The sequence below is a fragment of the Taudactylus pleione genome, unplaced genomic scaffold (genome assembly GCF_031769625.1).
Source record: "Taudactylus pleione unplaced genomic scaffold, aTauple2 ptg000967l, whole genome shotgun sequence".
Taxonomy (NCBI): domain Eukaryota; kingdom Metazoa; phylum Chordata; class Amphibia; order Anura; family Myobatrachidae; genus Taudactylus; species Taudactylus pleione.
The window spans coordinates 5,926,082-5,940,000 of record NW_028285368.1 but is presented as its reverse complement, the minus strand read 5'-3'; the positions used below and the strand labels follow the sequence as shown (position 1 = coordinate 5,940,000).

At 37.0% G+C, this 13,919-nt stretch overlaps 3 non-coding genes and 44 pseudogenes across 3 annotated transcripts; all 47 read right to left on the bottom strand.

Moving 5' to 3' along the window:
- Nucleotides 1-61: 61 nt before the first annotated feature.
- LOC148456837 (5S ribosomal RNA) lies at nucleotides 62-180 on the bottom strand (annotated as a pseudogene).
- A 116-nt stretch (nucleotides 181-296) lies between these two features.
- Nucleotides 297-415, bottom strand: LOC148456836 (5S ribosomal RNA; annotated as a pseudogene).
- Nucleotides 416-530: 115 nt separating this feature from the next.
- On the bottom strand, nucleotides 531-649 carry LOC148456835 (5S ribosomal RNA; annotated as a pseudogene).
- Nucleotides 650-765: 116 nt separating this feature from the next.
- On the bottom strand, nucleotides 766-884 carry LOC148456834 (5S ribosomal RNA). Its single transcript, XR_015874193.1, has one exon. It is a non-coding gene; the product is annotated as a 5S ribosomal RNA (ribosomal RNA).
- Nucleotides 885-1,000: 116 nt separating this feature from the next.
- Nucleotides 1,001-1,119, bottom strand: LOC148456833 (5S ribosomal RNA; annotated as a pseudogene).
- Nucleotides 1,120-1,470: 351 nt separating this feature from the next.
- LOC148456832 (5S ribosomal RNA) lies at nucleotides 1,471-1,589 on the bottom strand (annotated as a pseudogene).
- Nucleotides 1,590-1,705: 116 nt separating this feature from the next.
- On the bottom strand, nucleotides 1,706-1,824 carry LOC148456831 (5S ribosomal RNA; annotated as a pseudogene).
- A 351-nt stretch (nucleotides 1,825-2,175) lies between these two features.
- LOC148456830 (5S ribosomal RNA) lies at nucleotides 2,176-2,294 on the bottom strand (annotated as a pseudogene).
- A 351-nt stretch (nucleotides 2,295-2,645) lies between these two features.
- Nucleotides 2,646-2,764, bottom strand: LOC148456829 (5S ribosomal RNA; annotated as a pseudogene).
- A 116-nt stretch (nucleotides 2,765-2,880) lies between these two features.
- On the bottom strand, nucleotides 2,881-2,999 carry LOC148456828 (5S ribosomal RNA; annotated as a pseudogene).
- Nucleotides 3,000-3,114: 115 nt separating this feature from the next.
- Nucleotides 3,115-3,233, bottom strand: LOC148456827 (5S ribosomal RNA; annotated as a pseudogene).
- Nucleotides 3,234-3,349: 116 nt separating this feature from the next.
- LOC148456826 (5S ribosomal RNA) lies at nucleotides 3,350-3,468 on the bottom strand. Its single transcript, XR_015874185.1, has one exon. It is a non-coding gene; the product is annotated as a 5S ribosomal RNA (ribosomal RNA).
- Nucleotides 3,469-3,584: 116 nt separating this feature from the next.
- On the bottom strand, nucleotides 3,585-3,703 carry LOC148456825 (5S ribosomal RNA; annotated as a pseudogene).
- A 351-nt stretch (nucleotides 3,704-4,054) lies between these two features.
- On the bottom strand, nucleotides 4,055-4,173 carry LOC148456824 (5S ribosomal RNA; annotated as a pseudogene).
- A 116-nt stretch (nucleotides 4,174-4,289) lies between these two features.
- Nucleotides 4,290-4,408, bottom strand: LOC148456823 (5S ribosomal RNA; annotated as a pseudogene).
- A 115-nt stretch (nucleotides 4,409-4,523) lies between these two features.
- On the bottom strand, nucleotides 4,524-4,642 carry LOC148456822 (5S ribosomal RNA; annotated as a pseudogene).
- Nucleotides 4,643-4,758: 116 nt separating this feature from the next.
- LOC148456821 (5S ribosomal RNA) lies at nucleotides 4,759-4,877 on the bottom strand (annotated as a pseudogene).
- A 116-nt stretch (nucleotides 4,878-4,993) lies between these two features.
- LOC148456820 (5S ribosomal RNA) lies at nucleotides 4,994-5,112 on the bottom strand (annotated as a pseudogene).
- A 116-nt stretch (nucleotides 5,113-5,228) lies between these two features.
- LOC148456819 (5S ribosomal RNA) lies at nucleotides 5,229-5,347 on the bottom strand (annotated as a pseudogene).
- A 116-nt stretch (nucleotides 5,348-5,463) lies between these two features.
- On the bottom strand, nucleotides 5,464-5,582 carry LOC148456818 (5S ribosomal RNA; annotated as a pseudogene).
- A 116-nt stretch (nucleotides 5,583-5,698) lies between these two features.
- LOC148456817 (5S ribosomal RNA) lies at nucleotides 5,699-5,817 on the bottom strand (annotated as a pseudogene).
- A 116-nt stretch (nucleotides 5,818-5,933) lies between these two features.
- Nucleotides 5,934-6,052, bottom strand: LOC148456816 (5S ribosomal RNA; annotated as a pseudogene).
- Nucleotides 6,053-6,168: 116 nt separating this feature from the next.
- Nucleotides 6,169-6,287, bottom strand: LOC148456815 (5S ribosomal RNA; annotated as a pseudogene).
- A 115-nt stretch (nucleotides 6,288-6,402) lies between these two features.
- On the bottom strand, nucleotides 6,403-6,521 carry LOC148456814 (5S ribosomal RNA; annotated as a pseudogene).
- A 115-nt stretch (nucleotides 6,522-6,636) lies between these two features.
- On the bottom strand, nucleotides 6,637-6,755 carry LOC148456813 (5S ribosomal RNA; annotated as a pseudogene).
- An 824-nt stretch (nucleotides 6,756-7,579) lies between these two features.
- On the bottom strand, nucleotides 7,580-7,698 carry LOC148456812 (5S ribosomal RNA; annotated as a pseudogene).
- Nucleotides 7,699-7,814: 116 nt separating this feature from the next.
- On the bottom strand, nucleotides 7,815-7,933 carry LOC148456811 (5S ribosomal RNA; annotated as a pseudogene).
- Nucleotides 7,934-8,284: 351 nt separating this feature from the next.
- On the bottom strand, nucleotides 8,285-8,403 carry LOC148456810 (5S ribosomal RNA; annotated as a pseudogene).
- Nucleotides 8,404-8,519: 116 nt separating this feature from the next.
- On the bottom strand, nucleotides 8,520-8,638 carry LOC148456809 (5S ribosomal RNA; annotated as a pseudogene).
- A 351-nt stretch (nucleotides 8,639-8,989) lies between these two features.
- On the bottom strand, nucleotides 8,990-9,108 carry LOC148456808 (5S ribosomal RNA; annotated as a pseudogene).
- A 351-nt stretch (nucleotides 9,109-9,459) lies between these two features.
- LOC148456807 (5S ribosomal RNA) lies at nucleotides 9,460-9,578 on the bottom strand (annotated as a pseudogene).
- Nucleotides 9,579-9,694: 116 nt separating this feature from the next.
- On the bottom strand, nucleotides 9,695-9,813 carry LOC148456806 (5S ribosomal RNA; annotated as a pseudogene).
- Nucleotides 9,814-9,928: 115 nt separating this feature from the next.
- On the bottom strand, nucleotides 9,929-10,047 carry LOC148456805 (5S ribosomal RNA; annotated as a pseudogene).
- Nucleotides 10,048-10,163: 116 nt separating this feature from the next.
- Nucleotides 10,164-10,282, bottom strand: LOC148456804 (5S ribosomal RNA). The gene has a single exon (XR_015874183.1). It is a non-coding gene; the product is annotated as a 5S ribosomal RNA (ribosomal RNA).
- Nucleotides 10,283-10,398: 116 nt separating this feature from the next.
- On the bottom strand, nucleotides 10,399-10,517 carry LOC148456803 (5S ribosomal RNA; annotated as a pseudogene).
- A 351-nt stretch (nucleotides 10,518-10,868) lies between these two features.
- Nucleotides 10,869-10,987, bottom strand: LOC148456802 (5S ribosomal RNA; annotated as a pseudogene).
- Nucleotides 10,988-11,103: 116 nt separating this feature from the next.
- On the bottom strand, nucleotides 11,104-11,222 carry LOC148456801 (5S ribosomal RNA; annotated as a pseudogene).
- Nucleotides 11,223-11,337: 115 nt separating this feature from the next.
- Nucleotides 11,338-11,456, bottom strand: LOC148456800 (5S ribosomal RNA; annotated as a pseudogene).
- A 116-nt stretch (nucleotides 11,457-11,572) lies between these two features.
- LOC148456799 (5S ribosomal RNA) lies at nucleotides 11,573-11,691 on the bottom strand (annotated as a pseudogene).
- A 116-nt stretch (nucleotides 11,692-11,807) lies between these two features.
- LOC148456798 (5S ribosomal RNA) lies at nucleotides 11,808-11,926 on the bottom strand (annotated as a pseudogene).
- A 116-nt stretch (nucleotides 11,927-12,042) lies between these two features.
- On the bottom strand, nucleotides 12,043-12,161 carry LOC148456797 (5S ribosomal RNA; annotated as a pseudogene).
- A 116-nt stretch (nucleotides 12,162-12,277) lies between these two features.
- LOC148456796 (5S ribosomal RNA) lies at nucleotides 12,278-12,396 on the bottom strand (annotated as a pseudogene).
- A 116-nt stretch (nucleotides 12,397-12,512) lies between these two features.
- Nucleotides 12,513-12,631, bottom strand: LOC148456795 (5S ribosomal RNA; annotated as a pseudogene).
- Nucleotides 12,632-12,747: 116 nt separating this feature from the next.
- LOC148456794 (5S ribosomal RNA) lies at nucleotides 12,748-12,866 on the bottom strand (annotated as a pseudogene).
- Nucleotides 12,867-12,982: 116 nt separating this feature from the next.
- Nucleotides 12,983-13,101, bottom strand: LOC148456793 (5S ribosomal RNA; annotated as a pseudogene).
- A 115-nt stretch (nucleotides 13,102-13,216) lies between these two features.
- On the bottom strand, nucleotides 13,217-13,335 carry LOC148456792 (5S ribosomal RNA; annotated as a pseudogene).
- A 115-nt stretch (nucleotides 13,336-13,450) lies between these two features.
- LOC148456791 (5S ribosomal RNA) lies at nucleotides 13,451-13,569 on the bottom strand (annotated as a pseudogene).
- Between the last annotated feature and the right edge of the window lie 350 nt (nucleotides 13,570-13,919).

Genomic DNA, 13,919 nt, shown 5'->3' with positions numbered 1-13,919 from the left:
GATAAGTTGAAAAAATTTAATGTAAAATGTAATAGAAAAGAATGTTATGGCAGTATAAAATTACCTACAGCACCTGGTATTCCCAGGTGGTCTCCCATTCAAATACTAACCAGGCCCAACACTGCATAGCTTCCAAGATCAGATGAGATTGGGCATGTCCAGTGTGGTTTGGCTGTAGGCGCTCAAAAACATTAACTTTAGACCTCTTTTACTTCTTAACTCAAGTAAATTCATTGATAAGTTGAAAAAATTAAATGTAAAATGTAATAGAAAAGAATGTTATGTCAGTATAAAATTACCTACAGCATCTGGTATTCACCGGTGGTCTCCCATCCAAGTACTAACCAGGCCCAACACTGCAAAGCTTCCAAGATCGGACGAGATTGGGCATGTCCAGTGTGGTTTGACTGTAGGTACTCAAAACCTTTAACTTTAGACCTCTTTTACTTCTTAACTCAAGAAAATTTATTGATAAGTTGAAAAATGAAATGTAAAATGTAACAGAAAAGAATGTTATGGCAGTATAAAATTACCTACAGCTCCTGATATTCGCAGGTGGTCTCCCATCCAAGTACTAACCTGGCCCAACACTGCATAGCTTCCAAGATCAGACGAGATTGGGCATGTCCAGTGTGGTCTGGCTGTAGGTGTTTAAACACCTTAATTTTAGAACTCTTTTACTTCTTAACTCAAGAAAATTCATTCATAAGTTGAAAAAATTTAATGTAAAATGTAATAGAAAAGAATGTTATGGTTGTATAAAATTACCTACAGCACCTGGTATTCCCAGGTGGTCTCCCATCCAAGTACTAACCAGGCCCAACACTGCATAGCTTCCAAGATCAGATGAGATTGGGCATGTCCAGTGTGGTTTGGCTGTAGGTGCTCAAAAACATTAACTTTAGACCTCTTTTACTTCTTAACTCAAGTAAATTCATTGATAAGTTGAAAAAATTAAATGTAAAATGTAATAGAAAAGAATGTTTTGGCTGTATAAATTTACCTACAGCACCTGGTATTCCCAGGTGGTCTCCCATCCAAATACTAACCAGGCCCAACACTGCATAGCTTCCAAGATCAGACGAGATTGGGCATGTCCAGTGTGGATTGGTTGTAGGTGCTCAACAACATTAACTTTAGACCTCTATTACTTCTTAACTCAAGTAAATTCATTGATAAGTTGAAAAAATTAAATGTAAAATGTAATAGAAAAGAATGTTATGGCAGTATAAAATTACTTACAGCACCTGGTATTCCCAGGTGGTCTCCCATCCACGTAATAACCATGCCCAACACTGCACAGCTTCCAAGATCAGACAACATTGGCCATGTCCAGTGTGGTTTGGCTCTAGGTGCTCAAAAACATGAACTTTAGACCTCTTTTACTTCTTAACTCAAGTAAATTTATTGAAAAGTTGAAAAAATTAAATGTAAAATGTAATAGAAAAGAATGTTATGTCAGTATAAAAGTTCCTACAGCATCTGGTATTCCCAGGTGGTCTCCCATCCAAGTACTAACCAGGCCCAACACTGCATAGCTTCCAAGATCAGATGAGATTGGGCATGTCCAGTGTGGTTTGGCTGTAGGTGCTCAAAAACATTAACTTTAGACCTCTTTTACTTCTTAACTCAAGTAAATTCATTGATAAGTTGAAAAAATTAAATGTAAAATGTAATAGAAAAGAATGTTTTGGCTGTATAAAATTACTTATAGCATCTGGTATTCCCAGGTGGTCTCCCATCCAAATACTAACCAGGCCCAACACTGCATAGCTTCCAAGATCAGACGAGATTGGGCATATCCAGTGTGGATTGGCTGTAGGTGCTCAAAAAACTTAACTTTAGACCTCTATTACTTCTTAACTCAAGTAAATTCATTGATAAGTTGAAAAAATTAAATGTAAAATGTAATAGAAAAGAATGTTATGGCAGTATAAAATTACTTACAGCACCTGGTATTCCCAGGTGGTCTCCCATCCACGTAATAACCATGCCCAACACTGCACAGCTTCCAAGATCAGACAACATTGGGCATGTCCAGTGTGGTTTGGCTGTAGGTGCTCAAAAACATTAACTTTAGACCTCTTTTACTTCTTAATTCATGTAAATTCATTGATAAGTTGAAAAAATGAAATGTAAAATGTAATAGAAAAGAATGTTAGTTCAGTATAAAATTACCTACAGCACCTGGTATTCCCAGGTGGTCTCCCATTCAAGTACTAACCAGGCCCAACACTGCATAGCTACCAAGATCAAATGAGATTGGGCATGTCCAGTGTAGATTGGCTGTAGGTGCTCAAAAGCATTATCTTTAGACCTCTATTACTTCTTAACTCAAGTAAATTCATTGATAAGTTCAAAAAATTAAATGTAAAATGTAATAGAAAAGAATGTTATGGCAGTATAAAATTACCTACAGCACTTGTTATTCCCAGGTGGTTTCCCATCCAAGTACTAACCATGCCCAACACTGCATAGCTTCCAAGATCAGACGACATTGGCCATGTCCAGTGTGGTTTGGCTGTACGTGCTCAAAAATATTAACTTTAGACCTCTTTTACTTCTTAACTCAAGTAAATTCATTGATAAGTTGAAAAAATTTAATGTAAAATGTAATAGAAAAGAATGTTATGGCAGTATAAAATTACCTACAGCACCTGGTATTCCCAGGTGGTCTCCCATTCAAATACTAACCAGGCCCAACACTGCATAGCTTCCAAGATCAGATGAGATTGGGCATGTCCAGTGTGGTTTGGCTGTAGGCGCTCAAAAACATTAACTTTAGACCTCTTTTACTTCTTAACTCAAGTAAATTCATTGATAAGTTGAAAAAATTAAATGTAAAATGTAATAGAAAAGAATGTTATGTCAGTATAAAATTACCTACAGCATCTGGTATTCACCGGTGGTCTCCCATCCAAGTACTAACCAGGCCCAACACTGCAAAGCTTCCAAGATCGGACGAGATTGGGCATGTCCAGTGTGGTTTGACTGTAGGTACTCAAAACCTTTAACTTTAGACCTCTTTTACTTCTTAACTCAAGAAAATTTATTGATAAGTTGAAAAATGAAATGTAAAATGTAACAGAAAAGAATGTTATGGCAGTATAAAATTACCTACAGCTCCTGATATTCGCAGGTGGTCTCCCATCCAAGTACTAACCTGGCCCAACACTGCATAGCTTCCAAGATCAGACGAGATTGGGCATGTCCAGTGTGGTCTGGCTGTAGGTGTTTAAACACCTTAATTTTAGAACTCTTTTACTTCTTAACTCAAGAAAATTCATTGATAAGTTGAAAAAATTTAATGTAAAATGTAATAGAAAAGAATGTTATGGCTGTATAAAATTACCTACAGCACCTGGTATTCCCAGGTGGTCTCCCATCCAAGTACTAACCAGGCCCAACACTGCATAGCTTCCAAGATCAGATGAGATTGGGCATGTCCAGTGCGGTTTGGCTGTAGGTGCTCAAAAACATTAACTTTAGACCTCTTTTACTTCTTAACTCAAGTAAATTCATTGATAAGTTGAAAAAATTAAATGTAAAATGTAATAGAAAAGAATGTTTTGGCTGTATAAATTTACCTACAGCACCTGGTATTCCCAGGTGGTCTCTCATCCAAATACTAACCAGGCCCAACACTGCATAGCTTCCAAGATCAGACGAGATTGGGAATGTCCAGTGTGGATTGGCTGTAGGTGCTCAAAAACATTAACTTTAGACCTCTTTTACTTCTTAACTCAAGTAAATTCATTGATAAGTTGAAAAAATTAAATGTAAAATGTAATAGAAAAGAATGTTATGGCAGTATAAAATTACTTACAGCACCTGGTATTCCCAGGTGTTCTCCCATCCACGTAATAACCATGCCCAACACTGCACAGCTTCCAAGATCAGACAACATTGGCCATGTCCAGTGTGGTTTGGCTGTAGGTGCTCAAATACATTAACTTTATACCTCTTTTACTTCTTAACTCAAGTAAATTCATTGATAAGTTGAAAAAATGAAATGTAAAATGTAATAGAAGGGAATGTTATGGCAGTATAAAATTACCTACAGCACCTGGTATTCCCAGGTGGTCTCCCATCCAAGTACTAACCAGGCCCAACACTGCATAGCTACCAAGATCAAATGAGATTGGGCATGTCCAGTGTAGATTGGCTGTAGGTGCTCAAAAGCATTAACTTTAGACCTCTATTACTTCTTAACTCAAGTAAATTCATTGATAAGTTGAAAAAATGTAATGTAAAATGTAATAGAAAAGAATGTTATGGCTGCATAAAATTACCTACAGCACCTGGTATTCCCAAGTGGACAAACATCCAAGTGCTAACCAGGCCCAACACTGCATAGCTTCCAAGATCAGACGAGATTGGGCATGTCCAGGGTGGTTTGGCAGTAGGTGCTCAAAAACATTAACTTTAGACCACTTTTACTTCTTGACTCAAGCAAATTCATTGATAAACTTAAAAATGAAATGTAAAATGTAACAGAAAAGAATGTATTGGCAGTATAAAATTACCTACAGCTCCTGGTATTCCCAGCTGGTCTCCCATCCAAGTACTAACCAGGCCCAACACTGCATAGTTTCCAAGATCAGACGAGATTGGGCATGTCCAGTGTGGTTTGGCTGTAGGTGCTCAAATACATTAACTTTAGACCTGTTTTACTTCTTAACTCAAGTAAATTCATTGATAAGTTGAAAAAATTAATTGTAAAATGTAATAGAAAAGAATGTTATGGCAGTATAAAATTACCTACAGCACCTGGTATTCCCAAGTGGTTTCCCATCCAAGTACTAACCATGCCCAACACTGCATAGCTTCCAAGATCAGACGACATTGGCCATGTCCAGTGTGGTTTGGCTGTACATGCTCAAAAATATTAACTTTAGACCTCTTTTACTTCTTAACTCAAGTAAATTCATTCATAAGTTGAAAAAATTTAATGTAAAATGTAATAGAAAAGAATGTTATGGCTGCATAAAATTACATACAGCACTTGGTATTTCCAGGTGGACTCACATCCAAGTACTAACCAGGCCCAACACTGCATAGCTTCCAAGATCAGACGAGATTGGGCATGTCCAGGGTGGTTTGGCTGTAGGTGCTCAAAAACATTAACTTTAGACCTCTATTACTTCTTAACTCAAGGAAATTCATTGATAAGTTGAAAAAATTAAATGTAAAATGTAATAGAAAAGAATGTTTTGGCTGTATAAAATTACCTACAGCACCTTGTATTCCCAGGTGTTTTCCAATCCAAGTACAAACCAGGCACAACACTGCATAGCTTCCAAGATCAGATGAGATTGGGCATGTCCAGTGTGGTTTGGCTGTAGGTGCTCAAAAGCATTAAATTTAGACCTCTATTACTTCTTAACTCAAGTAAATTCATTGATAAGTTGAAAAAATTAAATGTAAAATGTAATAGAAAAGAATGTTATAGCTGTATAAAATTACCTACAGCACCTTGAATTCCCAGGTGGTCTCCCATCCAAGTACTAACCAGGCCCAACACTGCATAGCTTCCAAGATCAGATGAGATTGGGAAGGTCCAGTGTGGTTTGACTGTAAGTGCTCAAAAACATTAACTTTAGACCTCTTTTACTTCTTAACTCAAGTAAATTCTTTGATAAGTTGAAAAAATTAAATGTAAAATTTAATAGAAAACAATGTTATGGCAGTATAAAATTACCTACAGCACCTGGTATTCCCAGGTGGTCTCCCATTCAAATACTACCCAGGCCCAACACTGCATAGCTTCCAAGATCAGATGAGATTGGGAAGGTCCAGTGTGGTTTGACTGTAGGTGCTCAAAAACATTAACTTTAGACCTCTTTTACTTCTTAACTCAAGTAAATTCATTGATAAGTTGAAAAAATTAAATGTAAAATTTAATAGAAAAGAATGTTATGGCAGTATAAAATTACCTACAGCACCTGGTATTCCCAGGTGGTCTCCCATTCAAATACTAACCAGGCCCAACACTGCATAGCTTCCAAGATCAGACAAGATTGGGCATGTCCAGTGTGGTTTGGCTGTAGGCGCTCAAAAACATTAACTTTAGACCTCTTTTACTTCTTAACTCAAGTAAATTCATTGATAAGTTGAAAAAATTAAATGTAAAATGTAATAGAAAAGAATGTTATGTCAGTATAAAATTACCTACAGCATCTGGTATTCTCCGGTGGTCTCCAATCCAAGTACTAACCAGGCCCAACACTGCATAGCTTCCAAGATCAGACGAGATTGGGCATGTCCAGTGTGGTTTGACTGTAGGTGCTCAAAAACATTAACTTAAGACCTCTTTTACTTCTTAACTCAAGTAAATTCATTAATAAGTTTAAAAATGAAATGTAAAATGTAACAGAAAAGAATGTCATGGCAGTATAAAATTACCTACAGCTCCTGATATTCGCAGGTGGTCTCCCATCCAAGTTCTAACCTGGCCCAACACTGCATAGCTCCCAAGATCAGACGAGATTGGGAATGTCCAGTGTGGTCTGGCTGGAGGTGTTCAAACACCTTAATTTTAGAACTCTTTTACTTCTTGACTCAAGTAAATTCATTGATAAGCTTAAAAATGAAATGTAAAATGTAACAGAAAAGAATGTTATGGCAGTATAAAATTAGCTACAGCTCCTGGTATTCCCAGCTGGTCTCCCATCCAAGTACTAACCAGGCCCAACACTGCATAGCTTCCAAGATCAGACGAGATAGGGCAAGTCCAGTGTGGTTTGGCTGTAGGCACCAAAAAACCTTAACTTTAGAACTCTTTTACGTCTTAACTCAAGTAAATTCATTGATAAGTTGAAAAAATTTAATGTAAAATGTAACAGAAAAAAATGTTATGGCTGTATAAAATTACCTACTGCACCTGGTAATCCCGGGTGGTTTCCCATCCAAGTACTAACCATGCCCAACACTGCATAGCTTCCAAGATCAGACGACATTGGCCATGTCCAGTTGGTTTGGCTGTACATGCTCAAAAATATTAACTTTAGACCTCTTTTACTTCTTAACTCAAGTAAATTCATTGATAAGTTGTAAAAATGTAATGTAAAATGTAATAGAAAAGAATGTTATGGCTGCATAAAATTACCTACAGCACTTGGTATTCCCAGGAGGACTCACATGCATGCAAGTACTAACCAGGCCCAACACTGCATAGCTTCCAAGATCAGACGAGATTGGGAATGTCCAGGGTGGTTTGGCTGTATGTGCTCAAAAACATTAACTTTAGACCTCTATTACTTCTTAACTCATGTAAATTCATTGATAAGTTGAAAAAATTAAATGTAAAATGTAATAGAAAAGAATGTTATGGCAGTATAAAACTACCTTCTCCACCTGGTTTTCCCAGGTGGTCTCCCATCCAAGTACTGACCAGGACCAACACTGCATAGCTACCAAGATCAAATTAGATTGGGCATGTCCAGTGTAGATTGGCTGTAGGTGCTCAAAAGCATTGACTTTAGACCTCTTTTACTTCTTAACTCAAGGAAATTCATTGACAAGTTGAAAAAATTATATGTAAAATGTAATAGAAAAGAATGTTATGGCAGTATAAAACGACCTACAGCACCTGGTATTCCCAGGTGGTCTCCCATCCAAGTACGAACCAGGCCCAACACTGCATAGCTTCCAAGATCAGACGAGATTGGGCATGTCCAGTGTGGTTTGGCTGTAGGTGCTCAAAAACATTAACTTTAGACCTCTTTTACTTCTTAACTCAAGTAAATTCAATGATAAGTTGAAAAAATTAAATGTAAAATGTAATAGAAAAGAATGTAATGGCAGTATAAAATTACCTACAGCACCTGATATTCCCAGGTGGTCTCCCATCCAAGTACTAACCAGGCCCAACACTGCATAGTTTCCAAGATCAAACGAGATTGGACATGTCCAGTGTGGTTTTGCTGTAGGTGCTCAAAACCCTTAACTTTAGACCTCTTTTACTTCTTAACTCAAGTAAATTCATTGATAAGTTGAAAAAATTAAATGTAAAATGTAATAGAAAAGAATGTTATGGCAGTATAAAATTACTTACAGCACCTGGTATTCCCAGGTGGTCTCCCATCCACGTAATAACCATGCCCAACACTGCACAGCTTCCAAGATCAGACAACATTGGCCATGTCCAGTGTGGTTTGGCTCTAGGTGCTCAAAAACATGAACTTTAGACCTCTTTTACTTCTTAACTCAAGTAAATTTATTGAAAAGTTGAAAAAATTAAATGTAAAATGTAATAGAAAAGAATGTTATGTCAGTATAAAAGTTCCTACAGCATCTGGTATTCCCAGGTGGTCTCCCATCCAAGTACTAACCAGGCCCAACACTGCATAGCTTCCAAGATCAGATGAGATTGGGCATGTCCAGTGTGGTTTGGCTGTAGGTGCTCAAAAACATTAACTTTAGACCTCTTTTACTTCTTAACTCAAGTAAATTCATTGATAAGTTGAAAAAATTAAATGTAAAATGTAATAGAAAAGAATGTTTTGGCTGTATAAAATTACTTATAGCATCTGGTATTCCCAGGTGGTCTCCCATCCAAATACTAACCAGGCCCAACACTGCATAGCTTCCAAGATCAGACGAGATTGGGCATGTCCAGTGTGGATTGGCTGTAGGTGCTCAAAAAACTTAACTTTAGACCTCTATTACTTCTTAACTCAAGTAAATTCATTGATAAGTTGAAAAAATTAAATGTAAAATGTAATAGAAAAGAATGTTATGGCAGTATAAAATTACTTACAGCACCTGGTATTCCCAGGTGGTCTCCCATCCACGTAATAACCATGCCCAACACTGCACAGCTTCCAAGATCAGACAACATTGGGCATGTCCAGTGTGGTTTGGCTGTAGGTGCTCAAAAACATTAACTTTAGACCTCTTTTACTTCTTAATTCATGTAAATTCATTGATAAGTTGAAAAAATGAAATGTAAAATGTAATAGAAAAGAATGTTAGTTCAGTATAAAATTACCTACAGCACCTGGTATTCCCAGGTGGTCTCCCATTCAAGTACTAACCAGGCCCAACACTGCATAGCTACCAAGATCAAATGAGATTGGGCATGTCCAGTGTAGATTGGCTGTAGGTGCTCAAAAGCATTATCTTTAGACCTCTATTACTTCTTAACTCAAGTAAATTCATTGATAAGTTCAAAAAATTAAATGTAAAATGTAATAGAAAAGAATGTTATGGCAGTATAAAATTACCTACAGCACTTGTTATTCCCAGGTGGTTTCCCATCCAAGTACTAACCATGCCCAACACTGCATAGCTTCCAAGATCAGACGACATTGGCCATGTCCAGTGTGGTTTGGCTGTACGTGCTCAAAAATATTAACTTTAGACCTCTTTTACTTCTTAACTCAAGTAAATTCATTGATAAGTTGAAAAAATTTAATGTAAAATGTAATAGAAAAGAATGTTATGGCAGTATAAAATTACCTACAGCACCTGGTATTCCCAGGTGGTCTCCCATTCAAATACTAACCAGGCCCAACACTGCATAGCTTCCAAGATCAGATGAGATTGGGCATGTCCAGTGTGGTTTGGCTGTAGGCGCTCAAAAACATTAACTTTAGACCTCTTTTACTTCTTAACTCAAGTAAATTCATTGATAAGTTGAAAAAATTAAATGTAAAATGTAATAGAAAAGAATGTTATGTCAGTATAAAATTACCTACAGCATCTGGTATTCACCGGTGGTCTCCCATCCAAGTACTAACCAGGCCCAACACTGCAAAGCTTCCAAGATCGGACGAGATTGGGCATGTCCAGTGTGGTTTGACTGTAGGTACTCAAAACCTTTAACTTTAGACCTCTTTTACTTCTTAACTCAAGAAAATTTATTGATAAGTTGAAAAATGAAATGTAAAATGTAACAGAAAAGAATGTTATGGCAGTATAAAATTACCTACAGCTCCTGATATTCGCAGGTGGTCTCCCATCCAAGTACTAACCTGGCCCAACACTGCATAGCTTCCAAGATCAGACAAGATTGGGCATGTCCAGTGTGGTCTGGCTGTAGGTGTTTAAACACCTTAATTTTAGAACTCTTTTACTTCTTAACTCAAGAAAATTCATTGATAAGTTGAAAAAATTTAATGTAAAATGTAATAGAAAAGAATGTTATGGCTGTATAAAATTACCTACAGCACCTGGTATTCCCAGGTGGTCTCCCATCCAAGTACTAACCAGGCCCAACACTGCATAGCTTCCAAGATCAGATGAGATTGGGCATGTCCAGTGCGGTTTGGCTGTAGGTGCTCAAAAACATTAACTTTAGACCTCTTTTACTTCTTAACTCAAGTAAATTCATTGATAAGTTGAAAAAATTAAATGTAAAATGTAATAGAAAAGAATGTTTTGGCTGTATAAATTTACCTACAGCACCTGGTATTCCCAGGTGGTCTCTCATCCAAATACTAACCAGGCCCAACACTGCATAGCTTCCAAGATCAGACGAGATTGGGAATGTCCAGTGTGGATTGGCTGTAGGTGCTCAAAAACATTAACTTTAGACCTCTTTTACTTCTTAACTCAAGTAAATTCATTGATAAGTTGAAAAAATTAAATGTAAAATGTAATAGAAAAGAATGTTATGGCAGTATAAAATTACTTACAGCACCTGGTATTCCCAGGTGTTCTCCCATCCACGTAATAACCATGCCCAACACTGCACAGCTTCCAAGATCAGACAACATTGGCCATGTCCAGTGTGGTTTGGCTGTAGGTGCTCAAATACATTAACTTTATACCTCTTTTACTTCTTAACTCAAGTAAATTCATTGATAAGTTGAAAAAATGAAATGTAAAATGTAATAGAAGGGAATGTTATGGCAGTATAAAATTACCTACAGCACCTGGTATTCCCAGGTGGTCTCCCATCCAAGTACTAACCAGGCCCAACACTGCATAGCTACCAAGATCAAATGAGATTGGGCATGTCCAGTGTAGATTGGCTGTAGGTGCTCAAAAGCATTAACTTTAGACCTCTATTACTTCTTAACTCAAGTAAATTCATTGATAAGTTGAAAAAATGTAATGTAAAATGTAATAGAAAAGAATGTTATGGCTGCATAAAATTACCTACAGCACCTGGTATTCCCAAGTGGACAAACATCCAAGTGCTAACCAGGCCCAACACTGCATAGCTTCCAAGATCAGACGAGATTGGGCATGTCCAGGGTGGTTTGGCAGTAGGTGCTCAAAAACATTAACTTTAGACCACTTTTACTTCTTGACTCAAGCAAATTCATTGATAAACTTAAAAATGAAATGTAAAATGTAACAGAAAAGAATGTATTGGCAGTATAAAATTACCTACAGCTCCTGGTATTCCCAGCTGGTCTCCCATCCAAGTACTAACCAGGCCCAACACTGCATAGTTTCCAAGATCAGACGAGATTGGGCATGTCCAGTGTGGTTTGGCTGTAGGTGCTCAAATACATTAACTTTAGACCTGTTTTACTTCTTAACTCAAGTAAATTCATTGATAAGTTGAAAAAATTAATTGTAAAATGTAATAGAAAAGAATGTTATGGCAGTATAAAATTACCTACAGCACCTGGTATTCCCAAGTGGTTTCCCATCCAAGTACTAACCATGCCCAACACTGCATAGCTTCCAAGATCAGACGACATTGGCCATGTCCAGTGTGGTTTGGCTGTACATGCTCAAAAATATTAACTTTAGACCTCTTTTACTTCTTAACTCAAGTAAATTCATTCATAAGTTGAAAAAATTTAATGTAAAATGTAATAGAAAAGAATGTTATGGCTGCATAAAATTACATACAGCACTTGGTATTTCCAGGTGGACTCACATCCAAGTACTAACCAGGCCCAACACTGCATAGCTTCCAAGATCAGACGAGATTGGGCATGTCCAGGGTGGTTTGGCTGTAGGTGCTCAAAAACATTAACTTTAGACCTCTATTACTTCTTAACTCAAGGAAATTCATTGATAAGTTGAAAAAATTAAATGTAAAATGTAATAGAAAAGAATGTTTTGGCTGTATAAAATTACCTACAGCACCTTGTATTCCCAGGTGTTTTCCAATCCAAGTACAAACCAGGCACAACACTGCATAGCTTCCAAGATCAGATGAGATTGGGCATGTCCAGTGTGGTTTGGCTGTAGGTGCTCAAAAGCATTAAATTTAGACCTCTATTACTTCTTAACTCAAGTAAATTCATTGATAAGTTGAAAAAATTAAATGTAAAATGTAATAGAAAAGAATGTTATAGCTGTATAAAATTACCTACAGCACCTTGAATTCCCAGGTGGTCTCCCATCCAAGTACTAACCAGGCCCAACACTGCATAGCTTCCAAGATCAGATGAGATTGGGAAGGTCCAGTGTGGTTTGACTGTAAGTGCTCAAAAACATTAACTTTAGACCTCTTTTACTTCTTAACTCAAGTAAATTCTTTGATAAGTTGAAAAAATTAAATGTAAAATTTAATAGAAAACAATGTTATGGCAGTATAAAATTACCTACAGCACCTGGTATTCCCAGGTGGTCTCCCATTCAAATACTACCCAGGCCCAACACTGCATAGCTTCCAAGATCAGATGAGATTGGGAAGGTCCAGTGTGGTTTGACTGTAGGTGCTCAAAAACATTAACTTTAGACCTCTTTTACTTCTTAACTCAAGTAAATTCATTGATAAGTTGAAAAAATTAAATGTAAAATTTAATAGAAAAGAATGTTATGGCAGTATAAAATTACCTACAGCACCTGGTATTCCCAGGTGGTCTCCCATTCAAATACTAACCAGGCCCAACACTGCATAGCTTCCAAGATCAGACAAGATTGGGCATGTCCAGTGTGGTTTGGCTGTAGGCGCTCAAAAACATTAACTTTAGACCTCTTTTACTTCTTAACTCAAGTAAATTCATTGATAAGTTGAAAAAATTAAATGTAAAATGTAATAGAAAAGAATGTTATGTCAGTATAAAATTACCTACAGCATCTGGTATTCTCCGGTGGTCTCCAATCCAAGTACTAACCAGGCCCAACACTGCATAGCTTCCAAGATCAGACGAGATTGGGCATGTCCAGTGTGGTTTGACTGTAGGTGCTCAAAAACATTAACTTAAGACCTCTTTTACTTCTTAACTCAAGTAAATTCATTAATAAGTTTAAAAATGAAATGTAAAATGTAACAGAAAAGAATGTCATGGCAGTATAAAATTACCTACAGCTCCTGATATTCGCAGGTGGTCTCCCATCCAAGTTCTAACCTGGCCCAACACTGCATAGCTCCCAAGATCAGACGAGATTGGGAATGTCCAGTGTGGTCTGGCTGGAGGTGTTCAAACACCTTAATTTTAGAACTCTTTTACTTCTTGACTCAAGTAAATTCATTGATAAGCTTAAAAATGAAATGTAAAATGTAACAGAAAAGAATGTTATGGCAGTATAAAATTAGCTACAGCTCCTGGTATTCCCAGCTGGTCTCCCATCCAAGTACTAACCAGGCCCAACACTGCATAGCTTCCAAGATCAGACGAGATAGGGCAAGTCCAGTGTGGTTTGGCTGTAGGCACCAAAAAACCTTAACTTTAGAACTCTTTTACGTCTTAACTCAAGTAAATTCATTGATAAGTTGAAAAAATTTAATGTAAAATGTAACAGAAAAAAATGTTATGGCTGTATAAAATTACCTACTGCACCTGGTAATCCCGGGTGGTTTCCCATCCAAGTACTAACCATGCCCAACACTGCATAGCTTCCAAGATCAGACGACATTGGCCATGTCCAGTTGGTTTGGCTGTACATGCTCAAAAATATTAACTTTAGACCTCTTTTACTTCTTAACTCAAGTAAATTCATTGATAAGTTGTAAAAATGTAATGTAAAATGTAATAGAAAAGAATGTTATGGCTGCATAAAAT